Raw genomic sequence first — 24,850 nt, forward strand, 5'->3', positions numbered from 1 at the left:
TTTGCTTTTGCTGCCTTTGTTTTTTTGTGTCAAATCCAAAAAATCATTGCCAAGGAACTTTGTCAAGGAGCTTACCACCTACATTTTCTTCTAGGAGTTTTCTGGCTTTGGAAAAAAAAATTTTTTTAATAAAAGTGAATATTGAGGAGTTCCCATTGTGGCGCAGTGGAAATGAATCCAACTAGGAACCATGAGCTTGCAGGTTGGACCCCTGGCCTCATTCAGTGGATTAAGGATCTGGTGTCACTGTGGCTGTGGTGCAGGTTGCAGACGTGGCTCGGATCTGGCGTTGCTGTGGCTGTGGAGTAGGCCGTCAGCAACAGCTCCACCCCTAGTCTGTGAACCTCCACATGCTGCAGATGTGGCCCTAAAAAAGCCAAAAAAAAAAAAAAAAAAAAAAGAATATTGAGAAATGCTTTAAGGTCTGGTAGTAGGATATTTGTTACATAATTGTCGTTCATCAACTATCATCAATAATTCTGTGTCTTAGGAGAGTGTGAAACCCTATAAATTGCTTATAAGGAAAAGTAAGCAAATGGGTAATAAGAAATTAAGTAGACCTAAAAAGGCTTAATATCTGGAAAGTAGAAATCAAATATTAAATGTGGTTATCTCTGGGTTGTGGAAATACCTATGAAATTTGTTTGTATTTTTCTGTTTTTACAAGTCATATATTGGATTTTTTTTTCTTTTTCAGTCATACCCACAGCATATGGAAGTTCCCAGGTGAGCCAGGGATCAAATCCAAGTCAGAGCTGCGATCTATGTCACAGCTGTGCCAAAACCAGCTCCTTGACCCACTGTGCCACAGTGGGAACTCCTATATTGGAATTTAATCAGCATAAAGTTGATAACTTTGGTAAGTTAATTAAAATAATATTAACTTAATGAATTTTTGGTAAAATACTATTAATTTCTTTGGGAACTTAGTGTTTGGGTTTAAAAAACATATGAACCTTGAGCTAGTTTCAAGTCAGGTGTGACCTCTGGATGGTCAAGTGAGAAAGAAGTGGGCTAGGCTCTCGTGAACAACTGGAATAAAAACAACAGAGTTCCTGAAATACTGCAAATTTATTTAGTCTGTGTCTGTGTGACACTTGAGTAAAGGCAGTTCTGGCAAATCAGACAATCCAGGAGCCAAGCTCAATAAAATGTAAAAATCAGCCCCAAGAGGTTTTTGACAGTTGTGAAATCAAACCTGAAATTTCCCTTACCACCTTGTGTTTGACAATAGCCTGAAGAGAGAAGAAAAAATTTTTGGCTGGATTATATGTTTCTTTTTCAGAACAAGAAGAGTCTGTTAAGGAATTTTTTATTATTGTATTGTATTGTATTGTATTGTATTGTATTCTTTTGTCTTTTTAGGGCAGCACCCATGGCATATGGAGGTTCCCAGGCTAGGGGTCTAATCGGAGCTGTAGCCGCCGGCCTAGGCCACAGCCACAGCCACAGCAACGCCAGATCTGAGCCACGTCTGCGACCTACACCACAGTTCACGGCAACGCAGGATCCTTTACCCACTGAGCAAGGCCAGGGATCGAACCTGCAACCTCTTGGTTCCTAGTTGGATTCGTTTCCGCTGAGCCACAATGGGAACTCCAAGGAGTTTTTTTTTTTTTTTTTTTAATGTTAGAATAGGCCTCGTTGTACCTATTTTTTTCTCCCTTATTCATTAACTTAAAGAGAAGGTTCTAATCTCTCCATGCCCTTAATGATCCTGAGGGGAAAGTATTCAAAATATGCTGAGGAAAACCCCAAATATGTATAAAATAAAGTCAGATCTCCTTACTGCAGCCCGTAAGGTCCTGTGAAAATTAGTGCCTGCAGGTTCCCTGAGCTTCTGAGCTCCGGTCACGCTGGCTTTGGGTCTGTCTGTTTCCTGGACACATCATGTTCATCCCCCGCCGCAGAACCCTTGCCCTTGCTGCTCATTCTACCGGGACAGCTTGTAACTCTGGTTTTCTCATGACTGATTCTTTTACATCATTGAGTCTTATACCAGGAGCCACCAGATTCAGGGGTGTCTGCCTTGACCGGTACTTTATCTACAGCAGGCTGCCCACCTACCCAGTCACTCGGATATTACTCAGTTCTCTTTTCTTAGCATCAATCACCGCCAGAAATTAACTTGTTAGTTTACTCATTTACTGCCTGTCCCTTCTCAGTAAAATTTATCTTCCCCTGAGGCTGTAGGCACATTCTGTCTTGGTCACTTTTTTTTTTTTTTTTTTTTTTTTTTTTTTTGTCCTTTTAAGGCCACACCAACGGAATATGGAAGTTTCCAGGTGAGGGGTCAAATTGGAGCTGCAGCTGCTGGCCCAAGCCACAGCCTCAGCCACAGCAACACCAGATCTGAGCCTCGTCTGTGACTTGTACCACGGCTTATGGCAACACTGGATCCTTAACTCACTGAGTGAGGTCAGGGATGGAACCCATGTCCTCATGGAACTAGTCAGGTTTGTTACTGCTGAGCCACAGTGGGAACTCCTGTCTTGTTCACATTTGTATCCTCAATGACTGGACTGTACCCAGAAAGTAATAGACTGTAAGTAATACTTATTGAATAAATAAATGAATAACCTCTGAATAAATGACATATAAAGGTATAAGCAATAAATAGAAAATTTCCAGAGTTCCCACTGTGGCATGGCAGAAAGGAATCCGACTAGTATCCATGAGGAGGAGGGTTTGCTCCCTGGCCTTGCTCATTGGGTTGGGGATCAGGCATTACCGTGAGCTGTGGTGTAGGTTGCTGACCTGGCTCAGATCCCATGTTGCTGTGGCTATGCTGTAGGAAGGCAGCTGTATTTCCATGTGCCACGGGCGCAACCCTGAAAAAAAAAAAAAAAGAAAAAAGAAAATTTCCTATGAAATACTGTATTAATGTAGTTTATTTTTCCTAAAAATAATATTAATAACAATACTTATGCATGAGAAGGAAAAGTAGAAAACCCAGTGTAACTATAAAAATTAATTTCACGAATTAACACTTTTTAAAATCATGTTCTTGTTTTAAACTTTTGGCATCTTTACTGAATATTATTCTCTCCGTGGACAAATGATTGAAATCTATATTAAAATAATTGTGTGTATGTGTGTTGTTTTCAGCCTTCATCTTCTGATATTTCAACCGTTTGATTCGGACAGATGGGAGATTTCCTTTTTGCATTTCAGCCACATTCAGCCCTGCTTTGTTATTGTTTGAAATTCTGAGAATGTTTTACACACGTTTACAAAAGAGAAACATTTGGCCTCTGATAAACGAATGACAAGCATGATATAAACGCTCGGGGAAGATGCTTCAGGATCCGTGCAGGAGACCCGCACATCTGTCTCCAGCTGTGCAGCTACTCAGAACTGCAATGACTCACCCCGCTTTGGCTACAGTCAGTAATTATTTTTACTGTTGATCTGCAGATCAAAGGTTATTCCCAGGAAGTAAGGCAAGGGCATTGGACTTTGCTATCTAACGACAGTGGAGATTTATGAAGCCATCGTGTGGCTCATGGCTTGCACTTAACCTGGCGCTAATGCATATGGATGACAGCAGAAATGTAAACAGCCTTGATGCGATATTCATTATAATTGGCTCAAAGTAAATTCATCTACTGGTTTTGAATCATCTTTGCCCTTTTGCCTGGCCTCACAGGCTGACCCCAAATGTTGGGAAAATCTACAGCAACTGCATCACGCGTTTAAAAGAAAGTGTGTAGCTCTCTGTATCCTTGCTCCTATTCAAGACTTTTTCTGCCCTCTCCTCATTAAAATCATTTAACCTTGAAAACTCTTACTCTAAATAACTTCCACAGGTGAGGACCGTGGAAATATTCATGAGAGATCTTAGAAATGTAAGTGTTCAATATTATTTTGTCATTGAGTCTTTTTCCCTGCAGTCTGTTCGTGTGATGTATTCTATATTTTCATTGTTCTTTCATATCAAGCCAGACCATCATGCAGGAGATGCTTCAATGAGAAATAATAAACTATTTGTCAAGGACCACTATTAGGGCCACATTTATAAATGTATACATATATATGCTATGTCATGGATATTTTCAAGATATATGTATACCTTACCATATATTATATACAAGAGGAAAATCACTTATGACTAAGAACAAATGTATTTAAAGTTTAAGAGTGTACGTTTTGCATGTATACAGCAAACTCCTCTTAAGTTTAGCCGGAACATTGGGGTCTATGTACACATTGAAAAGAACAAACAGATTTGGGCACATACTATACTTAAAAGGGATTTTTTCCCCCTTGAATAAGTTGCCTTAATGCATTCATATTTCAATTTATCATCCCTGAGGAGACAATTTATTGTCCCCAAAGTTTCACAGCATGTTCTTTCAAAATTACTTTTACACAATGGTGAATACACTCTTAAGGGTCTGTTTAAAATATCTACATTTAACTATCCCAGAAATGATGCCAATAATTGTACTTAGTTCTCTTAAAACTCCATCTCTTCAAAATAAAACACTTGTAGAGTCAGCACTGATCTCGATGTCTGTAATATGTCCGATGCAACAACCTGTTTGGTGGCTACTTCTCAGCCTTGTAGCTGGCTGGAACTGTCATCTACTTAATAGGATGAGGGTTAAAGTCACTCCAAAAGCCTCCACCATCTCTTTGTCACCTATCAATCTTGCTAGCTTTATGATTTAACCTGAAAACTTCTTTGTTGATGAAACTGGTGGGGATAAAAGAAAGATGGCCAAGCAGCCAATTCTCTGAGTTCACCAAGAACTCAGAGAACCCTTGCTCCAAGAAAGGCTGAGATTTAGCGTGTTAGAAGGGTTTCTAGCCACTTTCAGGAATTTTGGCTTTTGTTTGGCAAGGTGCTACCAGTTAAATGGACAGTTAGATAATATTTTTCAAGAATTAATGACATATTTTTTATTTATTTCTCTTGAGGTTTTCTTTCTTTCTCTTCCTTCCTTTCCTCCCTCTCTCCCTTCCCTCCTTCTTTTCTTCCCTTCTTTATTTCTTCTTTTCTATCAAGCAGAGGATGTGGAAAATCATTTAAATGCTTACTAATATAATGGGTTTTCGATTGTTGTGAGAAGTTGGCATAGTCCCGTGATTTCCTTCTCATTTTGCTTATTGGCAGAAAAGTTATTGATGATCCCAGATTCCCAATCAGAGCTGTAAATGTTAATGGGTAGCATTTATTTAAATACTAGCATGTAGGCATGGAAACAAATGCTTTGAATTGAAAGTCACAAATATATGGAGGTAGCCGGTTCTCTCCACCATTTCTCTTGGTGTAACTTGTTACAGAGGCTCTGAATTATTCTTGTCCTTTTCCAGACAGAGAAGCTTAGTCGCAGATCTTAACTAAATATAACAGATATTCTGCAATCCAGAATTTGATTCATAGACCTCGTTTTTGAATCCTTAATAACTGTGTTAGTCTCAAAAAAGATTTCTATTTGCTTTAGATGAAATACAACCCTGAAGGCGGTTATATTTCAGAGTGACCATGTCTTGACTATAGCTACTCTTCCTTTGTTGGATGCCTCTCTCCATATTCTCACCAAAAATTATGTGCTACCTCAAGAGGCTGATCAGCATCTCAGACATAGCATCATAAATGCTATCAGGCAGGTGCTCTTTGATGATAGATATGGAGACTTTTCTCTTTTCCATATCTCCCAGTTCTCCAGATACAAGAGAGTAATACATGGAGGTGGGAGTTCTCATTGTGACTCAGCAATAATGAACCCGACTATTATCCACAAGGATGCAGGTTCCATCCCTGGCCTTGCTCAGTGGATTAAGGATCTGGCATTGCCATGAGCTGTGGTGTAGATCTCAAATGCAATAGATCCCTTGCTGCCATGGCTGTGATGTAGGCTGGCAGCTATAGCTCCAATTTGATCCCTAACCTGGGAACTTCCAAATGCTACATGTGCATCCCTAAAAAGATTAAAAAAAAGAAAAAAAAGAATACAGGGAGACGAAGTTCTCTGGTGGCTGGGGGGGTTAAGCATCCAATGTTGTCATTTCTGGGGCTTGGATCACTGCTGTGGTACAGGTTCGATACCTAGCCTGGGAACATCTGCATGCCTCAGGCTTGGCCAAAAAAACCCAAAAACCAAAAACAAAACAAAACAAAAAAAAACAAACATGGGGAGAGGAGAAGGGGCTCAAAGGCCCAGTTATGTGTTCCTGTATGTTATGTGCATCCCATATACTAACCATGGGTGCACAGGCCCAAACTCTTTCCAAAGTGTCTGTCACTGACTCTCTGTATCACAGAACAAAGTCCCCATTAGTAGGTCATATTCAGCCCTTATGTGTATTAAATACAGTCAATCTTTATGACTTCATTGGGAATATCATTGCCTCCCTCGTCCATCCTCCCATCCAAGAAAGAAATCTTTATTGGGGAACCAGACTCATAAAAATTCAGCCCACTCTAAGCACCCACCCCACTCCTGTTTCTCTACCACTTCTGGCATATCTCCTTGAAACTCCGTATCCAACTTAGGAGCAGCACAGCTTACTCTGAAGAATCCGCAGCTGAGGTCTCATATACAGATTCAGCTTTGGATCTGTCAGTCTGTTAATTATGGCTAATTGCTATTGTGAGGCAGGCACTATCCTAGACATTTAATACTCATTGTTTCCTTCAATTTCTACAACTGAAGGTGGACATTATCACCCCTTTTTTTTTATAGAGAAGTGAATTGAGTCCTCAAATGATAAGTAAAGGATAGGATTAGCATCTATATTTGCTATGATTCAAAACAAGTCCTTTATAAATGATGCACTATGGTCTCTAGCAAAGACAGAATGATGATTTTAGTATTTATAGTTATAGCGGGTTAGAAAACCTAGTCTACTCTCTTTAGTCTTTTTGTTTGTTTTGATATAGTTACTGCTTCGGGATTAGGAACATTCCATGAAGGATAAGACTTCCATGGGTGGTTCTATTTTTTCCTCAAGTCATTAGAATATAAAATTCACTTATATAAGCTTACACATGAGTTTCATCTTCTTGGGAGGGACATTCTTTTATTTTGAGTAAAAATTTTACTTTTATTTGTACAGCCCTTATAGAAATTGCATATAATAGATACTCCATGAATACAACGAATAACAATGCCATTTGACTTTAGCAATAGGTCAAGTAGTTAGAAAACCATTTGACTTTTTTCACAAAATATTTCTCATTGTTTCCATAGAATGAGTATATTTGGGCACAAGAGTTTGTTGTTCAGTCTATAATTCATAAATTTAAACCACTCTTCCAAGGGTCTTTTTCCATGAGGATTTTTTTTTTTATTTGATAAGTCCAGTGATCTATGGAATCTTTTGTGCAAGTGTGGAAGTACCTTGCTTGAGAAAAGGGTTTGTGTCGGTGATGACAAAAGAGGACAATTGATTGAGGTAGAGGTGAGGCTGCATGAGAAAAAAAATGCTCACCTTGGAACTGCTTGCTTAGTGTAAGGATTTATTAAGCAGCCTGTGGTGACTTCCTGAGGAGTAAGGACCACTAAGCTCCTTACCCAAATGCAGAGACACCACAGATTTTCCCAGGTACACACTTGCTTGAGCCAATTAACTCCCCTTTGGGATGCAGCTACACTCTCCTTTGCCATTCAAGATGTTTCCATTCCTAAACATCTTTTAAGTAATGACTGACAGGTCCTGTGCGGAATTCTGGGGACCGCAGGATGGATGGTTCGAGGCTCTCAAAGAGCTTGTGGTTCCACAGAGGAGACAGGACAGTAGACAATTACATAAAGGCACAACTTAAAAATGCTAACACTGATGGCCAAAAAGCACATGAAAATATGCTCAATATAGTTAATTATTAGAGAAATGTACATCAAAACTACGGTGTGTTATCACCTCATACCAGTCAGAATGGCCATCATCAAGAAATCTACAAACAAAAACACTGGAGGGGGTGTAGAGTAAAGGGAACCCTCCTACACTCCTGGTGGGAATGTGAGCTGGTGCAGTCACTGTGGCGAACAGCGTGAAGATTCCTTAAGAGCTAAATATAGAACTACTATATGATCCAGCAGTTCCACTCCTGGGCATACATCTGGCGAAAACCGAAAACCTTAATTTGAAAAGATATACACACTCCAGTGTTCATTGCAGCACTATTTACAATAGCCAAGACATTGAAGCCACCTAAATGTCCACCAACAGATGAATGGATTAAGATGTGGTACATATGTACAATGGAATATTACTCAGCCCTACCAAAAAATGAAATAATGCCATGTGCAGCAACATGGGTGGGTCTAGAAATTACTGTACTAAGTGAAGTTAGTCAGATAAAGACAAATATTATATGAGATCATTAATTAATTTTCAAAATTAATGATCAAAAATAAATTAATTTTAAAATTAATTTTCAAAAATTATAAAATTAAAAGCAAACAAACAAAATGCTATGAGAGATGATAACTGGAGCATTTATCAGGGGCGTCTTACCAGGATCATCATTCAAGGAAGACTTCTTGGAGGAAGTAGACTTTGGGCTGAAATTAGAACCTGATTTAACCAGGAGTTTGCACTGCAGCGTTCAGTTGCTTTAAGTGGCCTCTGAAGGTAATAGAACTTTCATGAATATAGAGTTTTTAGCTCCAGGAAAGTAAGTGCTTTTAAGATATGAAATGCCTCCCCAAAGTATCTCTGCACCTCCCACACTAGCTTCCTGGACCCGGAAAACATCTTTCCTGCTAGACTCTACATAAGCCTCCTGACTGTTGAGATCCGCTTTACCTCTTGTTATCTGTTTTCCACACTGTAGTCAAGGAATAATCTGGCATATCCATTCATGTTCTTTCCTGATTCAAAAACTTTCAGTGACATCCTTAAGAGAAAACTCCTTCCGACAGCTGACAACCCCCTGTGATCTGCTCCCTTCCCACCTTTCCAGCCCCATCTGGCACGGTATTCTGGTCTCTTTCTGCAGGTGGCACCCCTGTCCCTTTAGTGCATTGTATTTACTAATACAGCAGATGGCTGGATTCAAGCCCACCCCTGCCATTTACCAGCTGTCTGTCTTTGGGCAAGTTGCCTAACTTCTCTGTGCTTCAGTTTCCCGTCTGTAAAATGAGAATAATGACATCCCCAGCTAGCTCATCGTGTGAGGACATCTAAGTAAAAAGGTAGACAGGCACATGATAGGAATTAAGTGTTTTAAACTACTGTCATTTATCGAGAGCCTGTGATATGTAAGAAACTATATGTGACATTTTGTACATTCTATACATTGTTACATTTAATCTTGATCCAATCTTTCTTCCTTTACTAGCTCTCTGAATGCACCTCTCAGAAGGGGGCAAAAACAGGCCAAAGAAAACAAGGCAAAACAAAAAGTGGTCACACTGCGTTTTTTACAAAAATCAAATGAATTCCCAGGCATTAGGCCAAAAGGTTCCTCAATAAATTTTTTCCAAATTTAAAAATTTAAATCACCTATATTGTCTAAAAGTAGATAAAAATCAAACATTTTTAACATCACAGGCTTCTGGATCCAAAAGAGTCATTGGACCAGCACTGGCAATTGTTCCAGGCATTTAAAGAATGCTTTCAAATAATTGTCAGCGTTTCCTTGTGTTAGGTATTTTTCAAATAGATTGCCCAGTGTGATCCCCAAACTTCATTACATGAAGCTTATTCAGACTTCCTCTTGACTAATATATACCTACATTTCTGAAAAATAAACATAGATCCCTAATTAAGTATTGGGAAATTTGAAAGATATTCTCTTTTTTTTTTTTTTTTTTATTTTCTGGCCATGCCAGGAATTTCCTGGGTCAGGGATCGAATCCAGGCCACAGCAGCAGCCCAAGCCACTGCAGTGACAATGCCCGATGTTTAACCCACGGTGCCAAAGGTCCATTCTCTTATTTTTTAATAGAAAAAAAAAAAAAAGCCTAGATACAAACCAATCTGCCTGCTAAAAACTATGCCGAGGCTTCTATGAACTCATGTGTTTAAGTTGAACTTTTTTTTTTTTTTTTTTTGCTTTTTAAGGGCCACACCTGCGACATCTGGAAGTTCCCAGGCTAGGGGTTGAATTGGAGCTGCAGCTGCCAGCCTATACCACAGCCACAGGCACAGCCACACCAGCCAGATCTGAGCCACACTGTGACCTGCACCATACCTCATGGATCCTTGACCCACTGTGTGAGGCCAGGGATTGAACCCACATCCTCATGGATACTGGTCAGGTTCATGATCACTGAGCCACACAGCAGGAGCTCCTAAGTTGAACACTTCTTAGAGAAAGGTTCTTGTACCTGAGATACAGCAAAAAGCAAAGACCACAAAAGCAGAGCATCTTAGGAATGAGCCATAAAAAAGTGACATAACTCAGCATTAATTTCAAAGCTAATTTCGAAAGAGACTAAAACCATCCTTAAGAAAGCTTACCAATCAGCATGTAAGTGAATTCATAGTCTTCTGATGATTTTCTGTGTGTGTGTGTGTGTGTGTGTGTGTGTGTGTGTGTGTAATTGTGAAGCAAGCCTGACAACCACTTACAGGATTCTAGAGAATAAAAGCACGCATGTCCAGTCCTTCTCTGTGCCTCTTGGCCTTCCTGTTTCAGCTTCACGGAGCACAGCAGTGCACTCGCCTCTGTCACTCAAGGCTGAAGTGGGTCGAATCCCCGGGAGTACTTCTTCACTCTTCTCTCTCATTTGCATCCCATCTCTCATCTCCCCCCACCCTCCAGTCTTGCTCTCCTGCCTTGCCTGTGTTGACCTCATTCCTTTAACTGGCCTCAGGAAAATACTTCTTGCTGACTTCATGGGTAGAAGGCATTGCTCAAACTCTTTAAAAACACAGAATTTTCAAGAAGCATGGATTTGGCTCTGTCGTTGCTGTGGAACAGAATGGCAGTGTATGAGGTTTGCCATTAAGGCAACACCGAGGGATTTGGAATGGGCCAGTGGAAGGACTTATGAATGTGGACCTATATCTATATTTCAGAAAAGTCTTCCCGCAAACCCTTTAATTGTGGAACTTCTCAAGAGAATCAATGTATGCCTCTTTTCACTGAAAAGATGTGTAATCCACATACGTTTTCCAACTCCTTTGAACATGGTCGTGAATGGCTTTTCTGATGCTATTTGTCTTGTGGTAGAATTTTATAAACTCTACACAAAATGCATAAATAGACCTTTAAAGACTAGAAAAGTGCGGAGAAATTTCCTTTCTCTTACTGGTTTTAAACAAGGAAAACCCTGTCTCTTGTTCTGTGAGGTTTTTTTTTTTTTACTACCATCTTGCTCAGGTAATCATTTCAAAGTTTTAAGGTGGTGATAGCCCTTCTTATCTTTTCTTTTTTTTGATCTTTTTAGGGCTGCACCCATGGCATATGGAAGTTCCCAGGCTAGGGGTCAAATCAGAGCTGCAGCTGCTGGTCTACCACAGCTCACAGCAATGCCGGATCCTTAACCCACTGTGCTAGGCCAGGGATCGAACCTGTATCCTCATGGATACTAGTTGGGTTCATTTACCACTGAGCCACAAAGGGAACTCCTTATCCTCTCTTGATTTAAAAAATCTAGACTGAGGAGTTCCCCTTGTGGCTCAGTGTAAAACGAATCTGACTAGGAACAAGAGGTTGCAGGTTCCATCCCTGCGGGTTCCATTCCTGGCCTCACTCAGTAGGTTAAGGATCCAGCATTGCAGTGAGCTGTGGTGTAGGTCGCTGACGCAGCTTAAGTTGCTATGGATCTCAAGTTGCTATGGCAACTTCAGCACACTGAAAATATTCTTTTGTTTTGTTTTGTTTTTGTCTTTTTGCCCTTTCTAGGGCTGCTCCCACGGCATATGGCAGTTCCCAGGCTAGGGGTCTGGCCTACGCCAGAGCCACAGCAACTCGGGATCCCAGCCATGTCTGCAACCTACACCACAGCTCACGGCAATGCCGGATACTTAACCCACTGAGTGAGGCCAGGGATGGAACGAGCAACCTCACGGTTCCTAGTTGGATTCGTTAACCACTGCGCCATGACGGGAACTCCTGAAAATATTCTAAATTAAAAAATAACGCTGTGTTAAATTAAATTTTATACATGTAGGTGGAAAAGAATGACATGGCCGTGTACTACAAAATTCTCTAGTATGGAGAGAAAATACCAGGTCACGCGAAGGAGGCCTCTGAATTTACTGAGGCTAAACCAAGCCGAGTGCTATAATAAGAAAAGACCTCGAATTGTGATAGACTATTTACAGTGGCCTCTAAAATAAACAATCTGTGAGGTTCTCATTTTATGAATGAGAATGTCTATTGTCTGCTAATATAACTTTACAAGGTCTTTTAGATTTGTGAAAACTACAAAAGTAACTTTAAAGAGTTGAGATTTGGGTTAAGCATTAGTATCAGAAGAGAGTGGTAGAGAAAGGACTCTGTCATGGGCAAGGGAAGTAGATAAGAGCCAAGTGGGAGAAGGAAATAATTGAAATGTACTAGCTTCAGAAAGAAGGTTTCCATAAGGAATGAGTGCCACCTCCCAACAGACAGCATTTCCATGTCCTGTAAATATTTCTAGGTTAAATAATTGATCCTAAGTGTCTTTAAATCAAATGCACTTCAGTGTGATAGAGGAAAGGCTAATTTGTCATCTCCATCATCACACGAGGTAGGAACACTCATCTGTGGAAGCTGACAAGCAATGGGAAAACCAGAAACACCACCAATACAATGTACGTCTTCTTTTTTTAGAGGCTTAAAACAACACACATTTCTTATCTTATTGTTCTATAGGTCATAAATCCAAAAATGGGGGTGTTGTTGGCAGGGCTCTTTTGGGGGAGGGGCCATTTCCCTGACCAATCGGGATGTGAACAGAATCCCTGCAGGTGTGGGATGGAGGTCCCCCTTTCCATGCTGGCTATTTGCAGCTTCTAGGCCACCTGCATTCCTTGGCAGTGGTCCTTCCTTCAGAAAATCAAGGGATAGTTAATTTACAATGTTGTGTTATTTTTAGGTGTATAGGAAAGTGATTCGGTTTATATATACTATGTATATATGTTATATAAATGTGTGTGGCTGTGTATAAGCAGATGCCTCTAGGGAGTTCCCGTTGTGGCACAGGGGTTAACGAATCTGACTAGGAGCCGTGAGGTTGCGGGTTCGACCCCTGGCCTCACTCAGTGGGTTGGGGATCTGGCATTGCTCTGGGCTGTGGTGTAGGTCACAGATGCAGCTCAGATCCCACATTGCCGTGGCTCTGGCTTAGGCCGGCAGCTACAGCTCCAATTAGACCCCTAGCCTGGGAACCTCCATTTGCCATGGGTGTGGCCCTAGGAAAAAGAAAAGACAAAACAAAAAAAACCAGATGCCTCTTTCGTGTGACCTAATATTTTCTCTCCACTTCAGCAGTAGTCTCGATGACTAAAGTTTTGATCTATATATGTTTATATATATGTGTGTATATACAGCATACACACATACATATTTTCTTTTCCAGATTCTTTTCCATTACGGGTTACTATGATATATTGAATATAGTTCCCGTTGCTATACAGTAGGTCCTTGTTGTTTACCCATTTTATATGTAGCAGCCTGTATCTCTTAATCCCAAACTCCTGATTTATGTCTTCTTGTTAAGCATGGCCCTCTTTAGAAACCATCCTTTAAGTCATAAATAATCCCGAGGAGTTCTTGATGAGGAGGGGGTCCTGGGGCCACACGAGGGATGCTGAAGTGGTGACATGCTCTGAAGTGGACCATGTTAGCTCTAGCCACTTGCCTGGAGGTTTGGACCAGGCTCTCCTCTGCTGGTGGGTATCAGGGATCAGGAGCAGGTCCTGAGTCTGACAAGGTGTTAGATTTTTCAATTCCTCTGCCTCCTCAGCAGGAGAAGGTGTACCTCGATGTAGCCTTTGAGTTGCAATAAAAGAAGCCAATATCTACGAAACAGAATGTTCATTAATTTATTGTTTCCAAGTCACAAATATAGAATTAAAGAGTAGAATTCCTTTTTGGATTAGAAGACATTTTGGAAATAGTCAGCCTAAGGAAACTTTTCGTACTATTAAGAAGAAAGATATTTTTATAAAGGAAATGTCCAGAACTTCATGGCTTTGAACCTGGGTAATAATAAACAGACAGTTGTGATGGTTTGGGACTAATTCAAGTGTTGAAATGGAAAACAGAGGGGAAAATAGCTCAAGTTCCAGATTTGCGATGTTTCACTTTGTGAAATGGCCTAATACCACGTAGGTATGAAAACCAATACTCTCGTTATGATTTATGTGAAAAGGAAGGTTCTGAGTGAGCTAATTTGACTCACTGACAGAGCCCAGTTTTTCAGTAATTATCATCAACCATCCATTTTGTCCCTTCAGCACCTGCGATTTACAGACAGTAGGTATAATTGCAGTACTTTAATTCTCTGGCACTTTTATCCTTACATCTTTTAGTATAATTGCAGTTTCTTTTCCTTTTTTGAAACCAGGAAGAGTTCTCTGTTGTATCTCGCAAGAAAGAGGGGAGATCTTCTGTTGACTTTTGGTAATGCTTCTTCTTTGCCATATAATCAATGTCGAATCATTTCAGTGCTGTCCTATGTAGATTTAAATCAAGACATAGAGATTCGAGGCGTACTTTTTTATCTTACACATTTGAAGATTCAAGGGTAAGCATATTTTTAGCCAGTCTTTCCAAATTCTAAGTCTTATTATGCTTTGGGACATGGAAGAGAAACTTGTGTTGGCATTTGTGTGGTGTAATTTGGATCCTTGATTTTCTGGCTTCAGTTTGCATGTTAAGGATGTGGCATAGTGGAGCCAAGACTATTATAAATAGACCCCTGGCTTCTGAAATACTGGGAGCATTATGTTCACAATGTAAGAAAGCTTAAAACATTGCTTTCATTATAATTGGAGCTGCTCTAACAATCCTGTAGATGTACTGTTTATATCTGGATTTATTTTTCTCAATATTTCTTTGTAAAAGCCTTACATTTTTATTTTGTAGATGGATGAAACAAAATGGTTGAAATGAAATCAAGATGCATTGATGCCAGGAAGATGTGTAGGCAATGAAATATGATGACCGAAAAAGTATATTTTGTCCCTACATCATCCAGGCTTACCACTTACACTATTCACACACGTTGGATCCTTGCCATATTTCTACTTTGCAGTAGGAAGGACTGGCCCAGAAGCTTCCTCTTTATGTATTTATGTGGGTGGGAAAGGAAATCCTCTGGAAAAGTTACTTTGGTACAAGTTATTGTAATTTCTGTGCAACTGAATCTCAGGACTCATAGAAAAAATTAAATTGTTTTATAAATCGATTTATTTTAAACGGAATTGAGCTATTAATTGAATATTATGCAGATAGACCCAGGAACAGATTTGGTCACCTTTTAGGTGCTTTACTTAAGCATATTTCTCTATTACTGCTGACACATTATTTCACACTCAGCAGTATCTACCTATTCTCCTCTGATAGTCAGCCTCTGAACACCAACTAGACTTCCTACAATTCAATATAATTCTGATATTGACTACCCAGCGTTCGTACTGACTTCAAATATTATGGGCAACGTCCTTCACAAGGACTTCAACGTCCTTCACAAGGCAGCACCCTGCCCCCGCCCCATGCAGATTGGCAAGTTTCAGGGTTACCTGCACTTCTGAGTCATTGCCAACAGGCCGGCGTTTCCTACAACCCCCACTCAGACTCAACAGTTTGCTAGAATGACTAGCAGGACTCACTCAAAGCACTGTATTTATGATTACAGCATTATTATAAAGGGTTTAGATCAGAAACAGCCAATGGGAGCGCCACAGAGGCCAAGTCTGTGGATGGGGAGTGGAGAGGAGTGCAGGGCTTCGGTGCCCTTTCTTCATGAATCTAGGCATGTCACCCCCCTGTTATACCAATGTTTCACCAACTCAGACGCTGCCATGAGTCATCCAGAGGTTTTATTTTGTAGGTATCGACTGAAATAAAAATGCACAACGTGAGAGCCATGAGTTTGGTTTTATTTGACTTCCTGAGAACTACAGCCCAGGAGCTGGCCTCTCAGAAGCTCTGAGGAACTGCTCAAAGAGGGAGTGGGGAAGTCCACATATGTGTGATTTTGGAGAAGGGGTTTGTGCAGTCGAGCATGCATCTCTGTAGAAGGTTTCTGCTAGTCATGAGGAGCAGATATCTTTGTTACTGATTTGCATGTTTTTCTAAGTACAGAAGATGCAAGACATTGGGTTAGTAAAAATGTTCTCCTGAAAATAGCAAACTCTCTTACAACCAGTTCTGCCAGTGTTTCCTAGAGCACAGAGTGCCTCATTTCTCATCTCCACCCTGAACTCCTTTCAGGGTATGTTGAAGGTCAGTGACTGTAGTGGCTAATGGCTCAATCTTTGCAGAGTCATATTCATTAGTTGGTCTAGACTGGACTGATGAAATCATTAAATCATCTGCCACTTGATGAACGCAGACTCCAGCTCCTCCAGTCTGGGCTGGCTCAAAACTCCAGCGCTTTTAACACGTCCTACTTAGTCTTTCTGGAGACCAGCCCCCATTTTGAAGCCTTCTGGGGTCCCACCCTGAGTCCCCTCATTAACATGACAAAGACACGTCTACTCAAGACTTTCCAAGGATTTTTGAAACTCTTCGCCAGGAGTCAGGGACAAAGACTAGAAATTCTTTATTTCACTATATGTAAGTTTAACCGAAAGTTACTTGATCGCTATTTTCAAAACAATTTTTTTTTTCTCAAGGGCTCATTTATTACAAAGAGAAGAATAATAGTTCTCAAATGGGTTGTCTAAAATGATTAAAATTTGATCAAATTATGATAATAAAATGGAAAGTTTGGATATCAGCTTCAAAATAGGAAACAATATTTGATGTTAAATAGTAAAAATCATTGAAGAATGGCTGTTACTAGAATGTGTGTATTGTGTTTAATGTCTTTTACTTTCTTTTTTTTTTTTTTTCTTTTTTCACAAGTTTGTGCATTAGAAATACCAAGCCATTCTACCCTATTCTACTCTGGCTACCACATTCACAAATGATGTCCAATAGTTACTGAAATCCGGTTGTGGTTAAGAGTATGGACTCTGTAATTAAGCTGTGTGGGTTCAAATCCTACCTCAGGCACAGGATGGCTGGATAACTTTGGACAGCATTTATCTGCTCTCAGTTTCTCAATTTCACCATCTGAATAATGGGATCACCGGATGAAATCAGCTAACCACGGGCGAAGGAAAGAGAAAACTTATGAACATAGTGTAATGCACCTGACTCCCTCCCCCCAATTTATAATTGATATTCATTGTTGCTTTTTGCAGTAGTTGCATCGATGATGCTCCCAGTGTGATGCTATGACTGGCTCGAGGAATAATCTACCCAAATAATACACTCTCACTGAATAAATAACTCCCCGCCAGGCCCCATTGTTCATATGCTAAGCGGATAGCCCCCTCCAAACTAGGTGGACATCCAGCTAGCTATTGTTGGAAGATGCAGTAACAAAGACATATAGATCTTGACAAACAGAACTGAGTTTCTAGTATTATCATGTTAGAAAAGCCTTTCTCTGGAATTGAGGAGTGCTATTGATCATCTTAGGCACATGGTCTGATCCATGGAGGAGGAATCTATAAGCCTAGATGAATCACTTAGGGGCTCCCCACAAAGTACATACCTCTCTAAATATGAAGCTCTGTGGTCCAAGAGGCTTAAAATTTGCTGGCTTGATATGGTTCTGGTCCATGGTGGCCAACACTGACTGCTTGGGCCACTGAAATGTGGTTATCCTCATAGCACTATTTTGGTATTACTTATATCACCCATTGAAGGTGTTCAAAAATTAATCTCCATATCTTCACCCTGGACAACATGTACTATTTCTCCTTTCTTCTTTTTATTTTAAAGATCTAAATATGTTTGAATTCATGAAAAAATAATTTTCTCTTTCTGTGTTAGTTCTTCTTCTCTTAGGTGACAAATATAAGTCTAAGTACATACATCAGCAAGGAAATTTGGAATAAGCAAAAAGATTTACTGGACGTCTCCACTGAAAAACTATGTGATGTTCACAGCATAGCAGCCTCTTCGGGGTTATTCTGATTCTAATTTGGTGGGTGCTGCTCTGTGCCTCTCATAGCCTTTGGGTTATTTCATAAATCTATAAATCATACCTAGCAATTCTTGTCTATAGACATGCCAGTAAATTCTGTCAGGTAGAGGTTCAAGTAATTTCCCAGCTCCACCTTGGAGGAAGCCAGCTTTGTGTATTTTCACAAATTCATTTCAATGCTTCTGATATATAAACGTACTTGTTCTTTGGCTTCTCCTTTGAATGGATTTCTTCGACTTACCTCATTAGCAAACAAGTTAAATAAAAGATTTTACAGATGGTCATTTTGTATCTTTATGGGAGTCATTATTTGACTTATTTTTAGAAAATTATTCTTTTGGAGAAATTGTCAAGAGATTGATTAGATGGCCTGGATCAAGGGGGATGAGGAGTAAAACCAATGTGGTTAGTTTAACAACCTTCAAGCTGTGACCAGCAAGTCACTTCAGAGCATCTGTGCTTAGTAGGGTAACAATTTTGGTTATTCATATTAAGGGTTAGGGTCTGTCTTTCCTTAATTATTAATTTATTAGTATTTTACATCCAATAATGATTTCTTAATAATTAACTGAAAACTCAATTATGACACATTGTAGTGAAGATGTAGGTAAGAAATACATTTGTATCGAAGAGGGCTGTTCATAAACAAAAGGGATCCTTTACATAGTATCCTGTTAAAGACACACCAGAATGTATTTTCTAGGGAAATTCCTTGAAACTCGTCTATGATAACTCTAACATTAATATCTGTAGCCTAGCTCTCTAGCCTTAATTTCAGATTCCAAGGTTTTTAGCTTAAGCTACTGGAAGAATGGGCTTGTCCTGACCAAGCTGTAGAAGCTGTTGATGATCAGGGTCTGAGGGTGAGCATCACAGATCATCAGATATATGAGGTTTGGAATCAATAGCAAACTTCCATAGAAATGGAAATTGGGAACTGTCAGCATTTCTATGGTATTTATAGCCAGGAGACCGGCTGAGATTATCCAGGGAGTCGATGTAGATGGAGAAAAGAGAATGAAGAATGAGCTCTGGTATTCTGTACATGAAGTGTCTGAGGATGGGAGCTGAAACCAGCCATGGGAGCTGGGAAGGATAAGTCAGTAAATTAGGAGGCAAATGAAAAGATTGTGACATCCTGGAAGCCAAGCAAAAAAGTGTGTCAAGGAGACAAAGGGTCCTGAGAAGTCGATGAAAATGAGGACCCAGAATTGAGCCCTGGATTTACCTGTGTGGAAGTCATGCTTACCCTTCATGGAAAAGAGTGAGGGTGAATGTTTGCTTGGAGTGGGTTTAAAAAGAAGTGGAGGCGGGGGAGAGACAAGGGTGGTCACCTCCATCCTAACCTGTCCCTTTTTTGGTGCCCTTGTCTCCTGGCCGACCTTCCTCAGGACGGAAGCTAGAGTGATCCCTTTAAATCGGAGGGTGTAGTCACTCTACTGCAAGTTTCCCATTCATTCTCTGCAGAGTGAGAGCCAGCATCCTTATCTGGCTCCTCCATTATCTTTCTGACTTCATCTCCTACTCTTTCCTCCCTGGCTTCCTCCCCTTCAGGCATCTGGGCATCCAGCCTACAACCTCAAGCTTCAGAGGCTTTGTTCTTATTCTGCTTTTTAGTTGAGATACTCTTCTTCCAAATATCCACAACCATCAATCTTTTCATGAATGTCATTTGGGGGAGGCTTTTTTTGGGGGGGGGCTCTTCTATACGTAAAAGAATGAAATTAGAACATTCTCTAACAGTGTATACAAAAATAAACTCAAAATGGATTAAAACCCTAAATGTAAGATTGAATACTCTAAAATTCCTAGAGGAAACAAAGGTGGAACACTCTTTGACGTAAATTGCAGCAATACGTTTTTTGAATCTATCTCTTAGAGTAATGGGAATAGAAACAAAAATAAATGAATGGGCTGTTCTATAGAAAAATCATCCTCCCCTCTGTCACCTCCCACATGGATAACTCACTTTTCAGAGCTAACTTTATGTCCAAGGCACTTGTCACTAGCTAACATATTTTACATCTTTCTCCTCTTCACTGTGTGCCCTTCTCTCACAATGTCAGCTCCGTGATAGCAGGAATTAAAGGTATTCTGTATCCTAATGTATTCCCTGTACTTAGAGTACTACTTGTTGCTCAGTGGGAATGCAATAAATATTTGCTAAAAAAGTAAATGAGAGACATGCCATTCACCTCTGTCTAAAATAAAACAAATCTCTGTTGTAGTTTTCCCATAGCAAAGATAAACACCAGCAAATAACATTACCATCTATTTCCAAATCTCCTAGGTGAAACATTTATGACTACCTTAAATGGCATAAACATGAGTATATAACTATGAACTTATCACAGAAGATCTGTATTTTGAAAGAAATTCAAAGGTAAAGCAAAGAGCAGATTAAAGTGCCTTGACATATACATGTGTAAAATTAGAAAATAATATTTCTTAAAAGTGAAAAGATATTGAAACATAAGGCGCTTGATTAACTTTGCTTCTATGAATTAGCAAATTATTAGGGGTAGCATTTTTTTTTTGAGACAATACTCAGTTACACATTTCCTTAGACTAAAAATTATCTGAAGTATTTTTTTAATTAAGAGAACTGCTGCCATAAAGAAGCATTATTGGATGGTATTACAATATATAAAAGAGAAAAAAAGAACTAGATTCCAGGAAATACAAAGATCTCTGTAAGTCAATAAGAAATATTTAAAAAATAAAAGCTAATGGAAAAATGAATGAAGAATATTAATAGCCAAATTGCCAAAGAAGAAAACAGCATTGTTAATAAAATATTGACAGAATTCACAGCTGTCCTGGAATTCAGAAAAATACTTACTAAAACAATAATGAAATAGCACTTTATATCTAAATTGGCAGATATTTAAAGTCTGGAAATGCCAAGGTTATGGAATAAAACTGTCAGAAGGAAAGAAAACAGAAACGATCAATTTGACAATTTCTATAAAAGCTGGAATATGCATATCATCTGATCCAGCTTTTCTATGTGAATAAAACACTGTGGCCACACTTAAAACTCCAATCACTGGACTTAATTCTAATCCAAGGGAGCAGGAATGGAATGTGTTTGGAACCAAGGAAGCCAAAATCTAATGAACTGTGTTGTAACCTGTTTTGGAGGCTTCTGATTTAAAAGATGATCAATGGTCAGCATGGAGGTTAGAAATAAGGAATACAAAGGTAAAAAATGGTACGAGGATACCTTTAGCACTTCCTGTGAAAGAAGACAGAAGGTCACTTGGGGAAAATTGCCTGCATCATTGGGCTAGTGTAAGCCTCTATTGCATGATTTTTTTAATTTTAGCTCTTTGGACTTTGGGGCTGAATCATTCTTTGTTATGGTGGGGGGAGAGCATGTCTTATGCAGTGTGGGATGTTTAGATGCGTTCCTGGTCTTTACTCTCTGGATGCCAGTAGTATTCCTCAGTTGTGACAATTAAAAATGTCTTCAGGAGTTCCTGTGTGGCTCAATGAATTAAGGATCTGGCATTGTCACTGTAGTGGCTCAGGTCACTGCTCTGGTGTGGGTTTGATTCCTGGTCCAGGAACCTCCACACGATATGGGTGTAGCCCTCTCCCTCCCGCAAAAAATGTGTTCAGACTTTGCCAAATGGCCCTGGAAGGTGGAATAATTTTGTAGAGAGTTGCACTGATCAAATGCCTTGAATATTTCATTTGTCATGAAAGTAATAGCTCGGACTCCATAAATTGGTCTTCCTACTACAGTTGATATTGTTTTCTCTGAATCTTGTGTTCACTAAAGAAAATTCAATTTCTCGACTTTTAAAACTGGGGGCCAGAACCTAGAAATGATGAATACACCCATCTCTGGTCACCCTTTCAAACTCTGCTCATATGGCTGGCTGGTCTCTTGGATAATTATGTCACAGTTCTTTTAACTGCAATGGTAGTCGGTAAGATTTTGACATCCTCAGTCCCTTCTAGGAATCTACTCTAAGGAAACAGGAAGAAATTAGGACCAAGATTTATGTACTGAGAATTCCTTGCTATGAAATCCATAATAGCAATTATAGTCATCTCTTTCTACCACTCTGGTTCAAATAATAAAATCTCACTTAAGTCTACATGGGAAAAAACAAAAGAAAACCAACCAAACAGTAAACAAAGTGTGAGTAACATATTTGAATATTTAACCAAATTGTGGGAAGAGCAACAGGGAGCTGGATTTATGAATGCCTGCCTGGATCTAGAAATCCAAATGATGTCAACACATCCTTGTTCTAACTATGTATCTCATCACTGCTTCTTGTAAACTAACTTGCCTCGAACTGTAGCTGAGTGTTCCTGTATTGTTGAAAAGTATTGTTAACTCATTTAGCATCCACACATAAACATTACTAAGAGTGTCCTTCCAAGATTCACGTAATCATCTGCATGCATAGCACACTTGAACACACACACACCCACAAGCATAATTATTTGGGGAGCAAACTGGGTATATATAATTTTGTAGCCTGCTGTTGTTACTTTACTTTTTAAATAAAGAATTCCTTGTTATTAAATTTTAGTTGAAAATGATAGTCAAAGATCGTCCAGTGATTCCTTCTATCTACCTTTACCATTTCCTGCAAGGTGTGTTCAATATTTAAGACGAAATAAATGCTGAGATAAGAATAATCAGGTATACATTTCCAGCTATAAAATAAATGTCATGGGATCTAATGTACAGTGATAGATAACTATACTGTATTGCATATTAAAAAGTTGGTAAAAGAGACGCTCTTAGAAGTCTTCCTCATACACACACACACCAGAAAACCAACAAAACAAAACAAAACAAAAAACTCTGTACAGTGATGGATGTTAATTTTTGTGGTGATTATATCACAATGTATATAAATATCAAATTATGATGAACACCTGAAACAATATAATGTTATATGTCAATTCTACTTCAAAAATTCAGAAACAAATTTCTTATTGTGTCCTAGAACAAATTCCTAGGTAGAGAATTAATGGGTCAAAGGATATGTACATTTCTGAGGTTTGTAAAAATTATTGCCAGAGTGACTTCTAGAAAGTTGTTCTGATTTAAACTTTCACCAGCATTGTATGAGAATAGTTTTGTCACTATAAATCTGTCCACACTGGGTGTCATAATTTACAAATATTTTTGCCAACTTGACAGATGCTTTAATTTGCTTAAATAGCACTTTATGTATTTGTTATTAATTTTTTGTGCCTTATCATGAGAATTGCCTGAGTCTGTGTTTGGTGACTTTTATTGGGATTTTTTTCTTTATTGATTCATAGGAAATATACATATATATTTTTTGGGGGGGGGGCTCTTTTTAGGGCTGCACTGAGGCATATGGAGGTTTCCAGGCTAGGGGTTGAGAATCAGAGCTGTAGCCATTGGCCTACTCCATAGCAACCCAGGATCCGAGCTGCATCTGCAACCTGCACCACAGCTCACAGCAACACCAGATCCTTAACCCACTGAGCGAGGCCAAAGGTCGAACCCATGTCCTCATGGGTACTAGTTGGGTTCGTTAACCACTGAGCCACAGTGGAACTCCTAAAGGATATATTTATTTAGTAAATGTATTAACCCTTCATCATATAGACTGCAAACATTTTTCCACTGTGTTTTTGTATTATAATTTTGTGATGTTTTGTTACAAAATAACTTGAGATTCTTATGGGGTCAAATTCTCACTTTATTCTTTTCCATTTACCAGAGTCACCCATACTGCAGTTATCTCACACATCTAATTTTAAGCGTGCTTCCCTCTTCAAATTTCCAGCTCATTCCCTCTAATACTCCAATGCTAGTGACTCTTCTTCCCCACAGGGCTTTCTATCCATCAACCCCTTTATCTTTCATTCTTCTTCAAGTCCTGACTTCCCTTCTTCCACAGCAAAAAGCCTATCATGACGATAAACCGCTATTACACACTCTAACCTCTATTGACCCTCTCATCCTACACTCTGCCTCTTCTAAAAACAAGTTTTGTGAATCTGACTAGTATCCATGAGGATGCAGGTTCAATCCCTGGCCTTGTTCAGTGGGTTAAGGATCTGGCCTTGCCGTGAGCTGTGGTGTAGGTTGCAGACGCAGCTTGGATCTGGTGTGGCTGTGGCTGTGATGTAGGCCAGTGGCTACAGCTCCAACTGGACCCTTAGCCTGGGAATGTCCATAAGCCATGGGTGTGGCCCTAAAGGGCAAAAAATAAATAAAAAAATAAATATAAAAACAAGTTCTGACTGGATTCAGCTCTTGACTCTGCCACACAACTCAAAATGATGGGAGAAAAAATGGCCTTGATAACAGATTTCCCACTAACTTGATCACCACCAACCTCAACAGGGCCTTTTTGCTGCCGTCATATTGGAGTTCCTTAGACTGTCAACACCTGTCTGCCCTCCAAACTTCCAGCTGATGATCTTGCTTCCTATTTCACAAAGGAAATGGAAGTTGTCGGCAGAGGATGCATTTTCCCTGCTTATCACAGGAACGCTCTGCAAAACCTCCTTGTTCCTATGAAAGGCCAGTGTTATATTTAGTCCCTAAATCCCAGCCCCTCTCCCTGATCATTACTTAATTCCAGAAACAGCGCCCTCTTGTGACTACACGGCAATTGTATCTCTGTGGTTTCTTTCTGGGGGACAGGAACTTTCCAGCTCAGACTTGTGAATCTGCAGCGAAACCAGCACCCCTTTCAGAGGGTACTATATGGTTATAGGGTGGGCGTCTCCACCATATTGAG

Source organism: Sus scrofa, chromosome 7, assembly GCF_000003025.6.
Source record: "Sus scrofa isolate TJ Tabasco breed Duroc chromosome 7, Sscrofa11.1, whole genome shotgun sequence".
Taxonomy (NCBI): domain Eukaryota; kingdom Metazoa; phylum Chordata; class Mammalia; order Artiodactyla; family Suidae; genus Sus; species Sus scrofa.